Here is a 22441-nt window from a genome sequence, read left to right as displayed (position 1 = left end):
CATACGTTCATGTATGTAAATATGTATTCAAAAAAGAGGAAAAAAAAGAATTTCAGCACCTATCAGATAGGAAGGCTTTTACAGTGCAGTTATTCATCTGCCTAAGGTGCAAAGTTTTTCTGTTGCAATGTGTCCCCTGAATCCTGTTAGTGCTCTTAGAAAGAAACTACTTCAGCAGCAGCACTGTTGAAAACCAGTCCTTTAAAATTCAAGTGAAAATGTCAGCAAAGATGCGTAGTTACACACAGTAAGCCAACAGGTCCTGGTATGTATTCTCAAATGAGTGACAGGGGCTAAATATTAAGCAGCAATCTTCTACCTCCCCCTTGCAGAATGAATAATGCGGAGGAGTGAGCACTGAACTGCTGTCACAGCATTTCTGTCCACTTTCCTTGGTTGTCTTGTTCTCTTTCTTTAAAAAAAAAAAACCAAGATTTCTAAACAAAGGCAGACAAATTAAAATCATTACCTTTTAAGTCAGTAGTACAAATTAAGAAAAAAATTGACACTAAAGACACACAAGTGGTAACACCTACGTAAAACACCAAACTGGTAGCCATATGCAGAAATTATATAGAGCATATATAACTATAAATAAAGAAATAAACTAGAATAAAATTCTCCAATAACAGCACAAGAAGGTGCTCAGAGAGGGTACTTGTCCTATGAGCAAACAGGGAAAAGGGTCAGGAGAAGTTTGGCAGAGTGGAGAGGTATCAGGGCTCCAACTGCCATGCTTGTCTAACGAACAAAAGCTGAATTGTTAAAAAATTTAAGGCCTAGAATTATGAAAGAAAAATACATTTCAGTTCTCAGATACTTAATCATGAATTTGCAAAACATACAGAAGTCATTTACTCACGTTAGCACGGAATTCTGGTTCACCACATTTTGGGAAGAGATTGGGAAAAGAGCTGAAGAGCCCCACCAGGTAGGATGTTCAGATTCCTAACTTCAGGCACCACTTTTCTGGATCCGTGGTCAAAATGGCTCCAGCAATAGAGGCTGGCAGAAGCATGCTACATTGGGAAGGAGCCAATTTTCTCCTCCTCCCCTCCTCCCTGTCCAATCTCTTCTCAGCATGGTGAAATTTTGCATTTGAGATTCTGTGGGGGATGATACAATTTTCACTTCCTCATTTATTCTACGTATCCAACCTTTAAGAGCTAGCTCTTAAAATACCAGTCTTGCTTTGAAGGATATTACTTCATTAGCATTGCTTTTGGAAAAAAGGTCTTTAAGAGGCAGACGATTCAGCCTCAGGAGTGCCCATCCTCTTTGCACTCCCTAACCACAATGCTCATTTTCCCAAACCAAGCACTTCTCAACAAGTTAGGTTAGGTTCACAGACATAAAAAATTCAAACCCTCATTTATTTCCATGCTTTTTTTTTGTTACTCCCAACTCATGCTAAACACTTTCACATGTTTTATGCCAGATACTTAGACAAAATGTTTTTTAAACTTTATAAATATTTTTTTTTTAATTGCTATATTGTCCAAGAGCCAGAAACCATCACAGACGATGCTCCTACTGCACTGGGAGCCATACAAACAAACCTAAAAGATAATGCTGTCTCTGCGAGCTGAAGACTCACATTCCCATGGGACATATTTCTTTTTCATAAAAAGGGAGCAGTGCTGTGCACCGAGATGACGAGACCCCAGAAATGCCATACAAGGTCCAGCGGTGCTGTAGACACCTGCCTACCCTTCATACAGAAGCAGCAGCAGCAGCTGTGTTTGTAAGGCCAGGTTAGCTTAACGCAATGGCACTAGCGTGCGATGGGAGTCTTTGGAAATAACGTACTTCCAAGCTTCTCCGCGCCTATCAGCAATAACGAGGATTCAAGCAACTAGTCAGAAGTTCACTTGCAAACTGACAGTTCATAAAATCCAGATCTCGTAAGAAATGACTCAAACTTATATCAAATTCAGAGCAGTCCAGTGGCTCACAGGAACAAGGTCTAGCGGGTTAAAGAGACTATGCTATAAGTCATCCTCACCTGGCAGGGTCCCCAAAAAGCTAAGGAATACCTAGGATATGAGTGCACACTTTATCCAGAGAAGGGTCCATCCCTTCTGCATTAAGCTTGTAATATAGAGAAGTATGAGGAAATTCACATACAAAAAAAAATTAGTCTGCTCTATGGTTATTAGTTTCCAGCTAGACAGAGACATTTGGGTCAGAAAAACAACATTTCACATTTCTGTAAAGACCTGTTTTTCATTGCAATAATAAACAACCTTGACTTTCACTGTTTTTGAGAGTTTAAAAGCTAATAATTCAAATTTAATGAACCAAGAGGTTGGCAAACAGGGTCATTAGAAGCCTTCATCCTGTCCTTTTGGTGTGCGTTCTGAAAACCAGAAGTGCAGTCAAGAACATGATGAGATATTCAAAGGAGACATTTTACTTTAAAAGCAGTAGACTCAAATACAAGCAACACTGTCTCTTATTATTAGTCATACGCTGTAAGAACAGAGAAACAATAAATAAAATCCCAGGCAACAAGTCCACCTCCACCTATTGAGTGAATGCAAAGAAAACATACAGGGAAAAGAAGAGAGTCCTGAAAAGGCCATCCCAGCTGAGCAATTTTAAGATTGAAAAGGTAAAACCCTTCACAGAACCAAGAAGTTACACTAGAAAGCTACTGCAATAACACAGCATACTTTGGATAAAAGGCATAATTTGCATACATTTCTCTTTATGAACTTCAAATTGGGAAATACATTAACTCGGATTTACTGCTTGTCCATACAGACCAGTTTAACTGATCACGAGACTTTGAACAAGGTTAAACTCTGAACTGATATTTTGTTTTCAAGGCATTCTGTGTTGCTTTAGCTTCAGCCAACCCCTACTACTAAATGGAAGTAAATATAAAGCTCAAAGGGTTTACAGAGAGTCTTGTTTTTTTTTTCATTAAGTAAATGAAAATAAATCCCTGCACATCTCCCATATGCAATAGAAGATGGATTTTTTTTTTTTTTTTTGATGCTGGATTTGGAGAACAGTTTGTCTGCTGGAGCCCCACGTTCTCCACTGTCCTCCTGACTCCCTCCAGACTTGTGAATGCAACCAGGGGGACACTTCGGCTCAGAGATTCCTATTTAGCTGCAAACGGGGTGAAAGCATGCACTTGACTAGCTATAAAACCTTGTCCCAAATAATGATTGTAAACATTGGTACGCAGCATGCTTAGGGTCAGAAAATGCACAAACAAAACCGCTGAACCTCACCAACAATTTCAAATCTTCAACTAAATAACCTCCTGAAAGCCAGACCTGACACCTCACTTGCTCTTTTGTTTTTCTCTCTCCCTCCTTCCCCTCCTCAAATCCTAGAAAAATAGTGAAACAGGAATTACTCTTCTGGGACAAACATTTCCTCTTGAAAACATTAAGTACAGTTATTTCAAAATACCTACACACTAGAGTGCTTAACTTCTATTTCTCTACATAGAAGTCCTGAAAGCAAACAGATTTAGTAAAAAGAAGGAACAGAACGACCTTCTGTTCCTCATTCTGTTTTTTAGAAGTATCTCATCCCTTTTCGTTTTTGTTTTTTTTTTTTTAAAGTCTTAACTAGAGGACTTGTTTTACTTAAAGTCTGCATGCACTGCACAACACCTGATGAAATCAGAAGCCTTTTTTTGCAAGGTGGTTGTAAAGGCTACCTGGAATTTTACCAGGGTTTCTAGGATGCCTACTGGAAAACCTTATGGATAACCGTACAACTATTGCTACATACGTATCCTAGGAGACCAAAGAGCTTTTGCATTTAACAGCTTATTTCCCAGCCACCCTCTCAATACACATCTCATGCATTTATAAATAATACAAAAAAAATAGCTGTGGGAAAGGAGCACATTGGTTTAATTTCAGCCAGAACGTACACTGACCTCTGCTCATATCAACATAAAATGTTTCATTTTATTTCACTTCTCCTTCTTTCTCATTTTCTGACTAAAAATATGTCAGGAATCTCATGTAATTAAAAAAATGTGTTTTTAAACTTGAATTTTACAACTGAGCAAGGCTAAAATTTTTTAATCTTTAAAAATTCACATACATGCAAATCACCAGAAAGAGCCCTTGTATGTATGCAAGTGACATTTAGATCACTGACCGCAATATCTTGCAAAACATCTAGCTGTTAAATACAACATATTAAAGAACCATATAATTTAGGAAAACCCCTCAAAAAAAAGAAGAAAAAAATAAACAAGAAGCACAAACAAGCTAATTCAAGAGAGACACACTTTACGTTAGAATAGCCTATGCACTTGAAACGAGCCCGACTGAAAACATTCCCTTCCTTTTTTGTTTGTAATTCTCATCACAGGCTCTAACCTGCAATTAAGCACTCTGTGCCCAGCCTCTGAAGAAGAGCATTTTTAAAATGCCGAGCAGAGCCCTGGAAACAACCAGGTATGATTCCTCGGCAGCCGGCACTGAGGATCTGTTGACAAAACCTGCAACACAGAGCACGGCAACACCTTCCCTTCATCACCTTTTCAGTCTGCATTTCTTACCCTTCCATCCCGGCGGAGGTGAGGAGGGAGCACAGCATACCTGCCCAACATAAAGGAAAAGAAGAATATATGGTTGTTCTGGAGGAGGGGATGTCACATGGCAACAGGGAACTTCAAGGAAAAAGGCTGTTGGCATGCCAATATACACAAATTAATTCACTGGTGGGTAATTAAAACAGGACCAGCCCCTCCTATAATCACTACAGCAGCTCTCTACAGCAGGGTTTGATTTACTCAAAGCAGTAAATTCATCTGACCACCTAACCCCACACTGATACGAGTGAAGCCCTAATAGCTGTGGCTCAGTAAATTCTAAACGGAGCAGAAGCCAGCGTAAAACATCTGCGGACGCTCTCTTATACCGTGTCCTTTTCAAATCCTAAACCTAACATTAAAATTAACCATAGGCTAAAACGTCGCCAGCAACTTCTCATGAATGCATAATGAAACGGTGCTACTACATCTAGCGCATCACAGCTTTGTAAGCACACCCGGTGAGCACGGGCGGGTATCACACGCACAGGAATACTTACAGTAACTCCACGTACGCAGTGCCTTTCCAACACATACAGGACGTCTCAAATCTCTGTCGTGCTCGCCACGTGCTATGAAGATTACGCAAAGCTACTCCAGCAACATGTTTGCAAGAAAAACAACAAATGGGATTATATAATGTTACTTTCCTTTCCTCCTCTCCTCTATTTAAGAAAATTCTTTTTAAAAAAAATTACATGTTGAAACTGTTCTCAAAACTGTGCATACTTTCTGAAAATTCTTAGTTTCTGGATAATTTCATAATTCACCGTCTCAATACTAGAAAGGTACTCAGTGCAGAAAGTCAATTTTACATCCTGAAATTACTCTGCTTTTATCAATTAAAAAAGAAGACAAACCCCACCCCTGTTTTTCTTTCAAATTAACTGACTTCAGGGCTTTTTGAATATTAGATATACTGCATATTTGCAGACTCACAAATTACAAATCACTGTCTTCCACGGCAGCTTTTGTAAAATCCAGGGAATTGTACCAGGATAACTCTACTTTTGAATTGAAAATACTTAACTATTATTTTTACAGAATACTGGACATAACACAAATGATACGCAGGAGAGTCTACAGCCAGCTAAATGCAATAACCACCGTATCCCTCAAGACACTGTCCTCTCCCTTCACTTATGCAGTTCCATGAAAAGTATGAAAAAATCCCTGAATCTACAAATATCATCATAAATCAGGAGCAGACAAGTCTCCTCCAGCAGAGAAGGGTTTGGTTTGAGGTCTCAGTGGATGCTTCAGAAGACTTCAGGGTGGTCTTCATGCTACTCTCCAGTTCAGAAAACACAACTGCAAAGCAAATCACCCACCTGAAAAGTAACCAAACTGTTTTTCTTGACTCTTTTTGGCTTGGTATGGTCTTAAACAAACAGGCCTGGATAAAAAAAAAAAAAAAAACATAACGAAGAAGAATGATGTCTTTCTGGTCCATAGGAGAGCTGCATGGCCTAGACAAGACATCACCTCTGGTGGGGCCACCAGGCCAGTTAAATAACTTGTCCCACCAGAAGTGAGGCCCATGTTCCTTCCTGGGAGATAAAACCTGCAATGGTATTTCAAAGACCCAGAGAATGCTACAGAAACTTTTGACCTCTGCTAGAGACATTTCCAATGGCACTAAAACAACAGTGTTTTCTTTGGGTTTGGGCATTCGCCTGTAAAACACCGCTTCATCTGGAGAACCAGTATAAACCAATCCTGGCAGAAGCATTTTTCTATCAGCACACCTACATTCCACCTACGTGGGCTTCCTTTAGTATGCAAGTGTCATTAATTAAAATAAAAAGAAAGTCATGTCTGGAAATGGCATTTGCTAAGATACCAAGATTTTTAGCACAAGGATCTTCTCCATACTGCGAAACGGCGTGGTGAAACTGCGCGTAATGAAGCACGGGGTTAAAAGCAGAGCCCTCACCTTGCTGCACAGAAGCTGCTCCCCAGCGCAGCCCTGTTCTCTCCAAACCCCCAACCAGCACTGCTTGCACTGATGATGAAGGCGGAGGAAAACAGCCAGGATTTGCCTGCTCAGTCAACAGGCTGAACTGAAATTCTAGGTTTGAGCCCCAAAATTGCCTTCAGGAGCCATGTCTTCAAAAGACCTGATGGGAGAAGGAAGCACGGCCTCCTCCTGAGTGATGAACCTATTGCCTCCATCAAATGGAGTTTAATGCACAGACTCTACAGTTTTAGCAGTGATTTGCAGCAGGAAAACTAAGATTTTAAGATTTGATTTCAACTAAGCATGCCACATGATTGCAATGAGCAGCTGCCTAATGAGATTTTATTGGAAAGAAAAAACCACCACAAAACCCCATATTATACTAACCTCAAGAAAAAAAATATACATTTCTGAAGGTACAGGTAGACAACTTTTACCCTCATTAAAAAGTTGAGAACTGTGCACACCAGTACTAAAATATAATTAATACACAGCTTTCAGAAGAGTCCAAAGGAGCAATTTAATTAACCACCTGCTGATTTCATAAATGACAAGAACACAGAAAGGTAATGGCACCTTATAATTGAAAATGTCCTGTTTATTTAGCTGAGCAATTGTGCTGTTCTATGTTGTGCATAAATATGAGGAAACACATTTTGAAGTCATGACATTTTTAACTCTAAGGTGTGACAGAACAACACACTGCCCATTATATAGTCGCTGTATACTCCACTTATTTAATGCCTTCAGCTAAGAACCTCAAAGTCACTGACAACCATAAAGGTCTTAACCTTTATGAACTCTTTTGATGGGCTTTTTCCATTCCCTCTTTAAAAATGCAGAGCAGCTGGGAGGAAAAAAAAAAAATTATTGGTATGCCACTTCAAATAAACTATTACCTCAAGTAGGGACTTGGTTTATATCTGTAGTTCTCCAACTTTCACACAAAGGGAGCCTCTATAAGCCCCATGAAATATTTCTGTTGATGATCTTGTAAACTCATTTTGCAATTTCTCACACTTTTCCTTCAAGTGGGAAAAGCTTCCTTTCAGCTACTGCATCTTTTATCAAAGCTCAAGAGAAGCAGCTTTTACCAAGGTAGGAAAACAAGGTAACAAAATATGTGTAAGGCTCATCCTCATTGTTTTCATTGGACTTTTCAAGGATAAAGCTGAACTGAATTAATATTCCTTCTTGCGTTCACAAAACTCAAAAAGCCTTTGTGCTGCTACATTACAACCATCAAAGTCTATTTGACTGAACATGAAACAGAGCAACATCTGAATTTACGAGCCGTCCATCTCACTATCTAATGGAAATACTAGGAGCATTCATTTATACCTGCTTTGGGGCATACATAATTTAAAACAACTGACTGAAGAGATTCTTCAAGCACAACAGTCTCCACCAGAAAGCTGATTGCCAGACTAAAAGATTTTCCCTACTGAACTCCACGAGATACCGTAAAGTGAACCTCAGCAGCCTGACACGGCAGCAGCAGTGGTATGCCAGGATGGATGTGGCCGCCTCCTGCACCAAGATCTCAGGGTCTCTGCTCCCACCTGTCCCCACTATCAGCAGCACTGGGATGACTTCACGTAGCATCAGCTCCCTGCCCACCTTCTACAGGAAAAGCATGCCTTAACAGAAATATACCATTAAGTGCTGATCCCAACAGCATCGCTGTATGTATCTAGCTGAAGTGACAAGTTTGTGTGTACACATTAAATATACATATCTGCAATTTTATACCCAACAGTGAAATCTTTACTTATTGGTATTAGCCAGTCATGTTTACTGTTCCTGAGGGTTTCCCATCCTGAAGTGTTCATGATATTTACTCAGCCTGTAGCAAACCATTACCAGGCCTACCTAGCTGTATCAGCTGCCTGTGAGCGATGCCACCAGGTGAAAATGGTGAAACTTCCCATGACTTTTATGCACTTCAGTTCATTTACCAATTACATGAGGAAAGAAGAGTTCTTAAGTAAATACCATAAAGCAACCTCTAATAATTTTTGTAACTTTTTTTTTTTTTAAGTCTTTCCAGTTCTCCTGTGTTAACTCTTTAAGATCATTCACATCAGAAACCAGTAGGTCCCAGGAACCGCCTTTGCCCCATACCACAGCACCAGCACCTTGGAGTTCCTTGTTAATACTTCTTTATATATCTTTCCTCAAAAGTCTCTCAGGCACCTTAACATGGGTCTGAACACAGAGTTGTTTCCCATGATGAGTCCTGTACGTTTCCAGGAAGCATTCACCCTGTAAAAATGGTTTAGACTTTCTACTTCTAAACGTTACAGAGAATAAATCACTTAAATTGTGATATATCATCCAATTGCCTGCAGCTTCCAAAATGATCTGGACTGCTCAGTATTGCTGACTTGTTTCTATCATTTACTATCACAATAAACTTTAGCAGAAATACTCACTTTCTTCCATGCCGCTAATATATTTTGAAAGAAAACGATGATCCACAACTCCTTAAAAGAGCTCAGTTTACCCACTACATATACCCCTAACAACCGCACTCAAAGTTTGTCAAGTGGTCTCACTTGCACAGTAAGAGGACGTCACGGTACACAGATTTCACGTGCTGGCTTAACTAGGTAACAAGCATTAGAAAAGAGACTGACCACAGCTAGAGAAAGGCTTAATCGTACAAATATTTGTTACGAGTGTCATGTCCCGCTGGGTAAGCTCTCAAAGATAAATGGTGTTTGTGTAACTCACCAAAAGTCACCTGGGATGGGGGACAGGGGAAGAGGAATAGGGAGGCTTCAGAAGGACAGGAGAGCTCTTAAATTTTTCACTTCAGTGAAAATTCAGCTCTGACTTTTCCACAAAATACCAGAACTTGCCATTGAAGATAGCAGAAATATCAGGTCTTGAAGATCACCTTCCTCGAAACCTGCCTGTAGGAATTCCTGTAGTGCTCAAGTTTGTTTCTTTTTAAATAGGTTAAATGCTGCCTATTTTCCCCTACTGCTAGGCAGATTATTTTTTCCTTTATAACACCTTTTCCCAAGTTTTCTGCTACACCAGTTGGAAGAGGCAGAGCTGCGGTGGTCTGCGGCTCGTTCATGAAACTGGCCCTTACCATCTCCCCAGGCAGCCTGGAGGGGAAGGCAGCAGCTGGATGTCCTCCCCCCTGCCTCCCGGTGAGCTCCGAGACCACTGCTATGGAAACGAGGGATGGACGCGAGGAGGGGAGGTATTAAGTGATCAAAACACAAACAGAGAAATAATTAATTTTAAATATTACATGGAGGATGTAAGTAGCTTATTAATTGCATCTCCTAGATTAATTTTGGCTTCCATTAGGTTGTGGCACAGTGAAGTAATTTAAATCAAGGGATTTACAGCACTTTGAATTAGTTTAATAATGCTAAAGCCTACTGTATATACTCAAGTATCTAACTCACATAAGCTACCTTTTTTTCACTATTTTATAAAATTAGTTTAGAAATCAAGAATATTTCATTATCAATCCTGGTAGAGAACCTTATTTAAACTTTACAAGCATAATGAAAATAAACAATACCTTTTCATGTTTAAATACAATTTAAACCTGTCATCTTAAAAGTATTCACTTAAACAAATCATACTGTTTATCACTACCAAATTAGATTCTTTCAGTGCAGTACTACTGCTTTTTTGCTTTCCTGCCCCCCTTACCACCAAAGGCAGCTTATGTTTGATCTCTACCACTGAGCCGCCCTTCAATGTGTTGGTATTTCAGTGCAGAACGTAATTTTGGAAATGGCGGAGTCTTGACTTGAGCTTAAACTACTGCCTGCAAAAATCTCATCCCTACAGAATCTCCTTTGCATTCTCAACATTAGGATGAATAGAAAATAAAGTATGGTCAAAAATGTTTTTCAGGTTTCTCTGCACATCAGCAGCTCAGCTACCTCCACACGAACACCTCTGCACAGATCTGCTCTCATCCAGTCCACTCAGCTTCTTCCACCCAGCTGCTCAAGCAAGATTTGTTATCTTTTAGCAAATACCTGCTACGACTATTTGTATTTCACGGGCTTTCCCATAACTTCTGGTTGTAAGAACAGCCTTCAGGGTGGCTTTCACTAGCTTCCAAAGCTCAGCCGAGGTAATTTCTAGCTCACAAAACCAAACTTCTTATGCCATCTCCCTACATCTCTACTAGCATCACAGCTAGAGGGTTATTTTAAAAATGTCTTATGTATGTGCATTACCTGTTTTTAATGAAAAACAATACAAGAAAATTATTGAAACAAAAAATGCAGGCTATCTGCCATAAAACTGACCTGGCAAAGAACCTCTGAATTCCTTAAGGACATCAAATGTCCTTAAACTCAATTTTCTAAACTGAGAGGAATCCACTGTACTGCTACATTTCCTAAGTAATTTCTTATAGAAGAATTACATTAAGAGTTGAGGACAAATTCAGTTCTTTCCACGCCAAAGCCTGCGTTTGCTTTTTGGCTTTATAAACTCCAGAATTGCTGAACACAGGTAAGCCTCTCCGATATACAAATAAATAAAGCACTATGAAAATTTTTATTCCAGAATTACTTTGCAGTGTAACTAGAACAGTACTTCTCCTTCGCTACAATATTATGTTGTGGCACTAACTCAAAGGTTCAAACAGTTTTCATTTATCAGTAGCAATCTGGGAAATGCTGCCATCAATAGTAAATCTACATGAAGTCACACTCCTCTGGTGCTTTTTGTGCATAGCAATCAGTTCATAATGCAATCTTGTGTTGTTTAAAATTCAGTTTATTCTTCAATTACTCTGCTAGCTCGACTAATTTATTATATTTTCTGGTACATTTGAGTTTGGATATTATGACATCCTGGCTCATGCCATTAGAGAGGAAATATAAAATGGTGAGGATGTCTAGGGACAGCTGAGAGTAAGATAGCAACAGCCTGGAAAATTAACAATATCACTATCTCTGTGCTCAGCTAGACCTCTCCTGCATTAGCACTAAAAAAAAACGTGGCAGTATTTCTCCGATATAGACTTGACACCCAGGAATAGCCTCAGAGGCACCATAAAACCTCAGCTCGTGTGGCGGGCAGCTCGGGTGGTTGGGAGGGTGGATGGCAGCCTCTGAGCCTGCTGAGGCAGCTGAGTTGCAGAAGAAATGAAACACCAGCCCAGCTGCTGCTCGGAGCCACCAAAAAAAAGCAACACGGTTCTAAATGCCACTGATACTGTATATATTGATTTTTTTTTCTTTTTTCCCCTAGCTTTGCATTGTTTCAGTCCTAGCTACCATTTCTTTCTTCCAGTGCCCAAGGTGAAATGAGAGGCAGCAGGCAGAAGCCTTCTCAGAGCATCTTTCTTAAGAACCTCAGCAGAAGGAAGGGCTTTGCCTCCTCCTCCAGCTTGGTGACTGACTACATTAACCTTCAGGGCACGCTGCCAGCCCCACCTGCTTACTCAGGGTTTTGCCAGCAAGGGAAGCTCTCACTGCACTGACTCGTCCTTCAAAAACACATCATCTTTTGCTTACTTCTGACTTCCCCCCCCCTACATTTGGTGTTTGAACTCCTGCATCCAGAGGATGGAGAGGCAGTTCTGATGAGGACACATCAGGCTCCCGCACACACATCTGACCTTTTTCCCTACAACAGATTCTGACAACTTTGAAGATGAAAAATGCTCGTGTGCCTGCACAGCTTGCTCTGCTCCAAGAAATTCCAATTGGGTTTTGCAAAAAATTTATATTTCCCTTCTTCTGTCTGTTCTTCAGAAAGCCTGAAGATAGCTTGCCAAAAGAATACCCAAGAGCAGATGCTTTGCAGGGAAACTCAGGCAGCTGGTCGCACGAGAGGCTGCTAGCACTGGTCAGAACTTGCAGCGGAGGAAACTGGCTGGACCCAAATCCTCACTGATATTTTGTCTTCCAGAAAAAAACACAAGCAGACTATTTTTCCTCCATAGGATAATAAAGTTTTCTTCTGTCTCTACGCTGTCTTGTAGCTCAGGCAGTATTGCCAGCTCCTTCTAAACCTCATAAACAGTAAGGATTTTACTAATGATGTAGTTGCTGTAACTGCTGCAGTCATTTAAAAAGACAATGGCAAAAATTACATGTAGCAATGTTAAAACATGATAATTCAGGTTACAAGCTAATTTACAAAATTAAGAAATGCCACTTTTTAGCTTATGCACTGCCTTTCCATTTTCCCCACCCCTCCTGAGCCTGTCTTGTAACCAGCTGCTGGTTGTTGTTCAGAAGCTTTTTTTCCCCAGAAGCCCAGTCCCATGCAAAGGATGGACAAAAAAGGGAGTAGCATGAAGGATGCACAAGCACATTTCCAGTGTTAGGTTGCTTGATTTCACAATTTAAAAAAAAAAAAAAACCACTGAAAGAAAGTTATTGGTGCATGAGAAATATGGAGTACAATTTTAGCTTGTGAAGTCTGATGGAGTCAGAGCAAATCAGATCAGGCCACACTCAGGTGGGATGGAGAACTGGGACGGAGGGGCTCTTCCCTCCTAAGTGCTATCCCATGCACCAGAGCAATGAAATATCACCACCATGATTAGAGAAAATAACTCCTCTCATTCTGGTGTATGGGCAGCAGGAAAACATATTGACAGAGCTCTTTAAAAGCACACGACAACTTCAGCTCCAATCATTTTGTCTTCTCAGTCCCATGTGCTCTTATGCTGCAAATCAACACACATGCTCTGGTGTCTCCCTGCACCTGCTCTCATTACCCTATGCTTGAAACAAACCATGAATCAAGACTGGAGACTTAATTTCACTTTCCAGTGTGCAGAGAATAATCATCAATAATTGATGTCAGTCAGCTTCATTTGGGGCGCTGCCTCAGGCACGCAATGGAGACTCATGGTATGCACCAAGAAAAGGAGGATTTGTATATAAAATGATTTGGTAATCTGAAAAAAATCCCTCAGTTAACAAAGGAAGTTTGCAGATAATCATATTAAAGATTAGAGTTGTTTTAAAACAATGCAAAATGCATTCAAGAACATCTGGGAAGAAAGATGGTAGTATTAAAAGCAGAGCCTTGGAGGAAAATATTTTTCCCTGTCAAATAGAAAACAGTAATTCACTTTACTAAATCCTAATCCTCTTCAATTCATGTTAAGGCAAATCATTTTTTCCAATAAAGAGTTTTATCAATCTATTTAAATGTAATTTTATAAATTAATAAATAATTAAATGCATTTAAATAGAGTTTTAATATCTGATTAAAAGATCGGTTATTCCACCTTTTTTGCTTGCTTCCATTCTATTTCAAATTTGAGAAGCAGGCTAATTTTAAGTCAGAAAACTGAATTAAGTTTGTTGTTAAATAAGTATAGAACTTAACCTCTGGACTACAGAAATACATATTATATCATGAAAGCAAAAGCAATCTGATGTCTGTCTTTTTGTATGCACCTATTCATCAGCTGGAAAATTAAGAAAATAACTCCTCCTATCTTATAAATGTTATTATTTTTCCATCACTCATTTACTGGTTTCCAACCTTTTGTTGTGGTAATTCATGTTAAACCCCCCCACCAATAAAACCCATAAATTGCTCATGACATTTTCCATAATCAATGCTGCTCATCAATAATATTTATACAGATCTTCTATTTAAACAACACATTATTGAAGCTACTCACTGCTAGAACTGCTGTCAGCATCTGAAGAATAAGGTTACTCCACAACTAAGTAAAAGCAAAATCTACAGAATCGAACAATAATTCAGCTGGTAAAAACATACTGGATCATATTTCTATAAAGTCTGTACCTACTGTATTTCAACTTAATTCTTACCTAAAAACTGCTTCACATTATAGCTAAATTTGGAAGGATTTCTAAGTTAACATCTGAAGAGAAAGAAAGAAGAGAGAGCAAAAATAACTGTTGAAAGAAAAAAATTTTTCTTTCCAATAGGATTTGGTTTTTTTCCTTTTTATACTGTTTTATTTATTTATATATAGAAATTAATTTTATATATACACATATATGTGAAGTATATATAAGTAGAACGCTAACCAAATTTGTACCATCAGCAATTGAGCCCTAGCAAAGAAATCCCATAAGAGATGCTTAACCACAAGAGATTTAGCACAAGAGATGCTTAACCACATCATCATAGCTGTGGTGAATTCAGTGACTTCCTTGGGAGCAGAAGCAGGCAGAAGGACTCTCATGCCCACAAAGGACCCTATAGAGTCACCACTGCAGATTCCATTGTACAGTCAGGCTGTAGGGATGGCTAAGTAGGACTCAGCATGTGATACATCATCTGAAAAACAGCATACATGGGGTAGCAACTGCTTCTAACTCGTGTGGGTGCATTGTAGAGAAGTCCCTTCTCTCCTGCATTTCAATTTAACCTGCTTAGCAGGTTTTCAGGTATACATAGCCTCACTTGTATCAACACTTTAGAACAAAACCCATTATTGTCAAAGACGGTATCACAGCTGAAACAGAAATCTTTCTTCTTTGACCCTTTCAGGCAAAAAAAAACAAAAACCCCATCACAGCACAATGTTGACATTACTGCGTGAAATAAGTTACCTTCACTAAACTTGGGACTTACTCAAAGACAAATGATACCTGTCGTGAAAGCCGTATGGTTCTGATCATCTGTAAGAGTTAACACATGGAGCTGTAACCAGAAGTCCTTAATCAAATATCTTCCACTTCATAACAGCATGACACTTAGTTATGAACATTTCCTGCTTTCACAGTTTTTCAAACTTTTCAAAACATGACTTGGGAAAGCATTGCACTTCTACAGCATTTCTGTAGTCAACGGCACACATCCCCTACTGCAGAAGAAAAAGCTGTAACAGTTTCATTTCACACTCCGGTAACCCAAAATTCTGCATTACCGCTCACTTTAGTGTTAATTTTCTCCACAGATTCTCTTTTTCTGCTTACATGGCAAGACAGCTCAGGTCAAACGCACAGACAAGCTGTGCTGCTGATTCTCCTTTTTACCACCACTGAATCACCTTCACTTTTGCCTCACCAGAAAGTTATTTCCCTGTAGAAAGCAGGAGAGCCACAGTCAATAGATAAGTCAGCAGCTATCAGTCAAAATGGATTTCAAAGTCAGAATAAGAACTCCCCACAACTAAAACCGCAAGTATTATCTATGCAGGATCTTGCCCACGCTGTATAAATATACCACGACAGGTACATTTGCTGCTGTACGTGCGGTGAAGCCTAATTCAGCTCGTGCCACTTCCAGCTATAGACAGATCCGTATCAGAAGCTACAGAACATAAAAGTATCAGCACTGAACAGATGTGCTGAGCCATCCTCCAGATAGCAGAAATGAAGAGTGGTTATTTTGCCAGACAAAGTAGAAAGACACAATTTTTACTGGCGAGTCGAAAAATAAACACATTTGGTAGTTGTCACTGAATTCTTATGAAGCTTTGTAATGTGTACGTAAAGATCTAACTTACACACCTCTTTAAGACATTCGGATGAAATGCATGACAGATCCAGAAGTACACAAACATATCTGGATTTTTTCACCTAATATAATGTGGATGAGATTGGCTTTACCTTGAGCATTTAAAAGGAATTAAAATAAAGAAGTGAACATAAATTCTGAAGGCATCCAACACTGAATGAATAGCATTTTATACTGGTTCAGTATAAGGCACAAAACTCTGATTTTTAAAGCTTCAACCTTCATTAGAAGCAGCAATGACAGCTTAGTAATGGACCACTTGTAAAAATGGTCCAGGAATTGACTTGTACTAATTTTTAATTAACTTAAATGCAAGATCTAGCACAGATATTGAACTATTTTACTAATTCACTGGGTGAGCCTTCATTAGCTTCTGTCAGTAACAATAAACGTCTGAGAAAACACTTCTAGAACAAACAAGACATAAAGACAGGAAAAAGAGGCCAGACAGAAGGAAATTCTCATCAACCTGCTCCAGAAGAAGCTCGACCGAAAAACTTTTTAAAAAAAAAAAGTTTAAAAAACAAGTTACTTCAGTTAACAGTGGGGGCAGCCCCAGGGAGCAGTGGGGTCTGGATGATAGCTATGGTGCACACATGCTGCACCGAGGGTACAGTTACAGCTGTACGATCAGAATGGGCTTTTATAGCAAACTCTTTGAACATGAGCAGAAAGTTTATAGAACACATTAGGGTCTATGTGGTCTTGTGATGCATCGATCAACTTTCACTTACAGATATTTCAGTCTGGTTACAAACAACTTTTAAACAACTTAATTCAAATAAAATAGAGGAAAAAACTGTATGGGGTAGAGGAACAGATCTAACAAAAAGAGGCAAGAACCCAAGGAAGGGTGGGCTATTAGTAAATAAATACACGAACTTGGAAGTAACAATAAGGTGTCCTCCTTTGTCTGAAGTGGCAATAGCTGTTACTGATCTTTTTTTTCTGTAACTCTTAACCTCCAAACGTGCAGAAGCAACTTAACATGGTCCACATTTAAGTATTCAATCTATTGCAGATATTCAGTGCACTATCCATGAGGCACATACAGATATTAACATTTCCAGTGTTTGCCCTGAAACATGACCTGCTCTAGACGTAGGCTACCCCGCCGTACGATGGACTTTGAATGTACTGTTCTGCACAGACTGAGGACAGTGGAAGAACCAACAGTGTTGAAGTCAAAACGTGGTTAGCTTAAGAGCCTTGTGGCGGTCGTGGAGCCTTCCTGTTGTTTTGTTCTTGCTGGCGTAGCAGGTAGTGATGTCAATTAGGGGAATGATTTGCATGACATTGCTATACCCACAGTAAACCCCAGTACAGGCTCTATTTTACTGCCATAAGAGTACGTCGCTGATATAGCTCGTTTCTTCTAGGTACTACTACAAGGTACGCAGACAAAAGCACAGTCACGCTATAACAAACTAAAAGGCATCAGCAAAGAAGGCTCACTGATACCAGCCAAGCTTTTTTTTTTTTTTTTCTAGTGAATACTTTGTTCAGGAATGCCAACCAAAACTTGATAGCCAGAAAAATCACGACACGCCTAGGTTCTGAAATGTTGCTCTGTGTCAGAAAAAAAGCCCCATGGGTTGGTCCTTTCAAAGCAAACATAACATTCCTGTGGCTGAACACAACAGCTTATCCAAGCACGATATAGCAACCCCTGAAAACTGCTTCCCTCGAATTGGTTTCAGTACACAAGTCAGCGACATTTTACCTCCGTTAGCTGTGCTTGAATTTCCATTTGCTTCTGTTGTGCCTAAAACCTCTCCTGCACCAGCTTTCTTTTTCTTATGTATGAACTTGGAAACTAGGATTAGCACCAATCTGAAGAACAAAGAAAGCCACAGGAAGGTAAGAGCTTAAAATCCTCCATGACTAGCATTCTTTGGCCCAAATTTTGAAAATGGCACTGCATTAAGAGAGGGATGTCTGTGGACAAGAGCTTGGATTCAAGCAAAAATTGCATGCAAAGAAAAAAAAAAATAATCTACACGATGAGTACAACTGCAAGAGCCGATAAAAGTGTTAACCTATAGGAATGCTAACTTGAACCCAATAATAAACCATGCTTATTCCTAATTGTTTTCTAACCAGCCAGCCCCCGGGAACGCACGACGCCGGCATCCTGACACCTTCCACTGGGCTTGTGCAACCTCCTGGGAGAAGGTCATGGGAACACGCAGTGGCAGTGCTATCTCTGGGGCTGGGGTGGGGAGCACAGCCTATAGCACTGCAAAATCACTCCCACTGCAAAGAACGGACCAATGCAGAAGCATGTAGCTTGCCACTGATTTTTCCCCAGTGTGCTGAATAATATCTGACAGCACTACACCACGCTAGGCACCCTGATCCAAAAGCTCCGCTTTGTTTTTCTACAACTACTCCCTTTGCCCAGACACACATGGGTCCTCCTTTAGCACACACCACTGCCAGTTGTGCTCTATTGCTAAAAACAGTTTGGTAGAAACAAGATAAATAAGTGATAGTTCCTTCTTCTTCATGATCTAGAACTACTTATTACTATCATTTACAACATTTTAAAAACAGATCAGTTCACACATTGGATATGCTCCTTGATCAAATTGCATTTTGCTCTACAAACAAGGGTTCTTCGTAAAAATTCTGGACACCACATCAAATGGTAGTTAAGCATGACAAATCTCTGCAATGAAATACAAAAACACATTTCTCTCTGTGGAATGAAGGAAAAACAGACAGGCATAATGCAACATCTATCACTCCATCCCAAAGTAAACCAACTCTGTCCGGGCAAAAATTAACTTCTATATAATATTGATCTGACACATTTATAACCTCACAATTACTTTTATACCCAATTTGGTCTGTTTTGCTGTGATGACAAGAAAATTCTAGACATTCTTAACAAAATACCACAACCCCAGAGCAACATTACTACTTGCTTACTTAAAACAAAAATGAGGCTGCAAATATTGAGCTACATTACCCCAAGTTCTAATTTTTAAAATAAAAATAGTTCCCACTAATTGGGTGGAAAAATCACAGAACTGCAAAACAATTTAAAATCTTGCATGTTCACAAGTTATCTGATTTTATATCAAACAATTGCATACTTAAGCTTTTGTTTTCACCATCTAATGCATACTCAGTGTGAAGGACTCAGTGTGAAGCAAGAGATTCCCCTCCTCTTCCAGCCCCCAAGTTACTTGTAAAACTAACATCAGTTGAAATAAGCGTCCATCAGTATATAAAGGATTGACATCTATGCAAATTTATATCACCAAAAATGCTTTAGAAATATAATAGACAACTGTAGTATTGCAAAGCACATTGCAAGGATGAAGCCAGCTCAGGTACAGCACTGCTACCGCCAGGCAGGGCAGCGGCAAGGCTGGGTGCCTCTCTGTGCCTGTCAGTAGGTAAACCAGTCCCCAGCTCCAAAGCAGAAGTTGGCCACCTACATTATCTCATGCAGAATACAGAACAGTCAGTATGAAAACACATGACAGGTTTATCCTATGAACTTTGCGAGCATAAATCCTGACCCTGAAAACATTTACATGCAGGCTTAACATTAAGCCTAAGAACAGATCCACTAATTCCAAAAGAAATACTTGGGTGTTTAAAATTAAACATATGTAAGTACAAGCATCTACAGAATTGGGGCCAAAACAAACAAAAAACACACACCACAACATTATTATTTTTTTATTGCTCTGTAGACATCACGACCTAAAAATTACATAATTTAATACTGATATTTAAAATGATTTTCACCAAAAGGCACTACCATTTCTAAACAACAAACTCCGTTGACCTAATAAAGCAACTAAGCTGCGTGCAATTCAATGGTGTCACATTGAAATTGATTCTGCAAACCAAATCAACAAAGAATTTTCAAATATCAGAGACAAGCCACTGCTGCATCAAATAGGCAACCAGTTTCCTCAGGTACCTTTTACACCAGGGAGCATTTAACACTGAATGAATGCTGTTTTCTTATTAGTTACAGCTCTTAATGCCTAATATCTCTTTAAACAAGCAGCATCTTGATGATCTGTGACAATAATTTATATTAAACCAATGTCTAGTACACTTCACATCTTCACACATTTCACTTTGATATTGTTGGTATCACTTCTTCACAGTTGTTTTCAACTATATGAAGACCTTTTTAAGAATACAGAAAAACAGGATAAAAAAAAAAGAGGGGGATATTCTGAAGTATATTCAAGTAGAGCTTTAACTAGCAGCTAACAAACTTCTGCTGTTTTTTAGTGATATAGGCCCATAAATACATACCAACATCGAGACTGACAGGCTGAAAGTTTCACTGAGGTCATCAGTGCTTCCACGAGAGCAGACTCCAAACAAATGTCACAGCTTGCAACGTCAAAGCCAACATTTTTCTAACTACGCATGGCAGGTTTTAGTAAGCTTATTTTTTTAACCTAATCTAACTGTCTCAAGAGAACAGTACCATTCAACACCAGCTTACATTCATCTTGCGAAGTTTTGTTCCCAAATTGTAGCTTAATTTTTTTTAATAGAAGATTCAAGTCCTGCGTTCAGAAATCACGCTGTGTTTGCAAATCTCAGACCTAAGTCCAAGGCCTTTGGGCCCTCTTGCTGAAGTCACGAAGGGCGAGTACAGTTAGAAATTCAGTACTGAAAACTCTCATTGTAAAATTATGCTTTTTTTTTCTTCCAAAATCAAAGAGATTTTAGAATTGTAATAATGCAAGCACTTTAAAACATAATATTACTTGAAGAACATTACTATGTTCTTCATAGCCTGCTGAATTTGGAGTTAATCATGTTATATTGCGTTGTGTTCAGGAAGGAAGATTCCTCCCTCAGTGAGCTGATTACTTGGAAAAAAAAAAGAACCAGTAAGTGATAAAGGAGTCTTTTAAGTCTTATGGTTCTAGCACATATACTGATGTACCTTCTTCCCACTTTGAGAAAATTTGTTTTAATAAAGTCAGGGCAGCATATGGTACCAACATGTTTATTTTTCAAGTGGTAGGGACACTAACTGAAACCATCTGATGTTTCTTCCTAAGCCTCCTTGATCTGCTGCTGGATTGCAGCTTAGAATAAAGCATCACGAAGCCAAAAGGAATTGAGTAGAGGAATAGGAAAAAAAAAAATCAGTAATTCAAAGTGTTTATTTAATGACAGCCTACCTCAGAGCAGTTTATCTTTTGAACAGAAGCCCAAATGCATTTACGATTCGACATTTATTTCCACAGACCATCAAAGGTACCCCAAAGCTAATCCCTAACATTTTTTACTTTGCACACAGAGACAAAACCAAACCCACAATATCATGTAATTAAAAAAGGAATTAAATGAAGCTCAGAAGTACTTAATAGTGGATTTCTACAGAAGTAAACAATCAGCGCTACACATTAGGAACACGGTAAGAAAAGTCAGCGGGGACTGTCAGATTTGCCACTACCCCAGCTCCAGCAATGGTTTTCTCAACTAGTTGAACGACTACTAATATCCTGTCAAGAGCAACGCTAAAGTATGCCTTGTTAAAGTTTAAAAGACACGAGGTTTTAAGTTTTTAAGCCACATTTCCAGGGAGAAGAGGTAACAAACGGGGGAAAAAAACGGAGAGCCTGGGTCAGATCGCCGAGGGCTGGAGTTAACATTTTGAAAAAGCTGCCAACTACCCGGGCTTCAGAGACATTTTACACAGGGCTGCGAGTTCCTCTGGCGCAGCTGTAAAACACATAACCTGAAACCAGCTCCTGCAGCGGGGCTTTGCTCGCAGCTGTTCCTCTGCCGCCCCCGCACCCTGGAATTCGACTCCTTTTCAGGCAGCAGCTTCTCTAACACAGCTACACGAGAGCAGCACAGGTGTATTTCAGGGACCCCTCCTAAAGCCAGGCGCCCTCGCAGCAGCCCACAGCTCGGCTTCGCGGAGACCGGCCGGGGGTCCGGGCGCGGCCCCCGTTCTCCCGGGGAGACCAAGGAGGGAGCCCAGCTCCCCCCGAGCGAGGGCCGGGGGACCCCGCTCACAGCTGCACGCACCCCAGCCCCGCACGGCGGCTCCCGGGCCCCGGCCCCTTTCCCGTACTTGTTGCCCTCAGGGCGGCCAGACCCGGTGCCCGCGGTAGGCCCAGCCCCGCGGGGAGACCCCCGGCGCCGCACAGCCCAGAGAAGGATGGGGGGTGGGGTGGGCGGCCCTGCCGCCGCCGGCTGAGGGGAGGCTGAGCCGCCCGACGCCGCGGCGGGGAAGTTACTCACCGCCGCTGCCGCGCTCTCCTCAGCCGCCGCCGCGCCCCTCAGCCGAGCCCGCTCCGCCGGGCGGGAGGGAGGGAGGGAGGGAGGCAAACTCCGGGCAGCACTTGGCAGAGCGCGTCTCCGCCGGGCCGGTGCTCCCGCCTCCGCCCGCCCCGGGCAGCGGCGCGGCCCAAGTGACAGCCGGGCTCCGCCACTCCGGCGGC

At 40.4% G+C, this 22441-nt stretch overlaps 1 protein-coding gene across 3 annotated transcripts in view; it reads right to left on the bottom strand.

The window, feature by feature from the left end:
• The window catches only part of LNX2 (ligand of numb-protein X 2), a 59058-nt gene extending 36627 nt beyond the window's left edge, over nucleotides 1–22431 (bottom strand). For all 3 annotated transcript variants that reach the window (XM_086739474.1, XM_086739475.1, XM_086739476.1), the window contains exon 1: nucleotides 22242–22431. The gene's annotated coding sequence lies outside the window, so the exon portion shown is untranslated. The remainder of the gene's footprint in view (nucleotides 1–22241) is intronic.
• Between the last annotated feature and the right edge of the window lie 10 nt (nucleotides 22432–22441).

Source organism: Chlamydotis macqueenii, chromosome 1, assembly GCF_036417535.1.
Source record: "Chlamydotis macqueenii isolate bChlMac1 chromosome 1, bChlMac1.mat, whole genome shotgun sequence".
NCBI classification, from domain to species: Eukaryota; Metazoa; Chordata; class Aves; order Otidiformes; family Otididae; genus Chlamydotis; species Chlamydotis macqueenii.
Note: the sequence above shows the minus strand (reverse complement) of the source record. Positions and strands in the feature narration are given on the sequence as shown.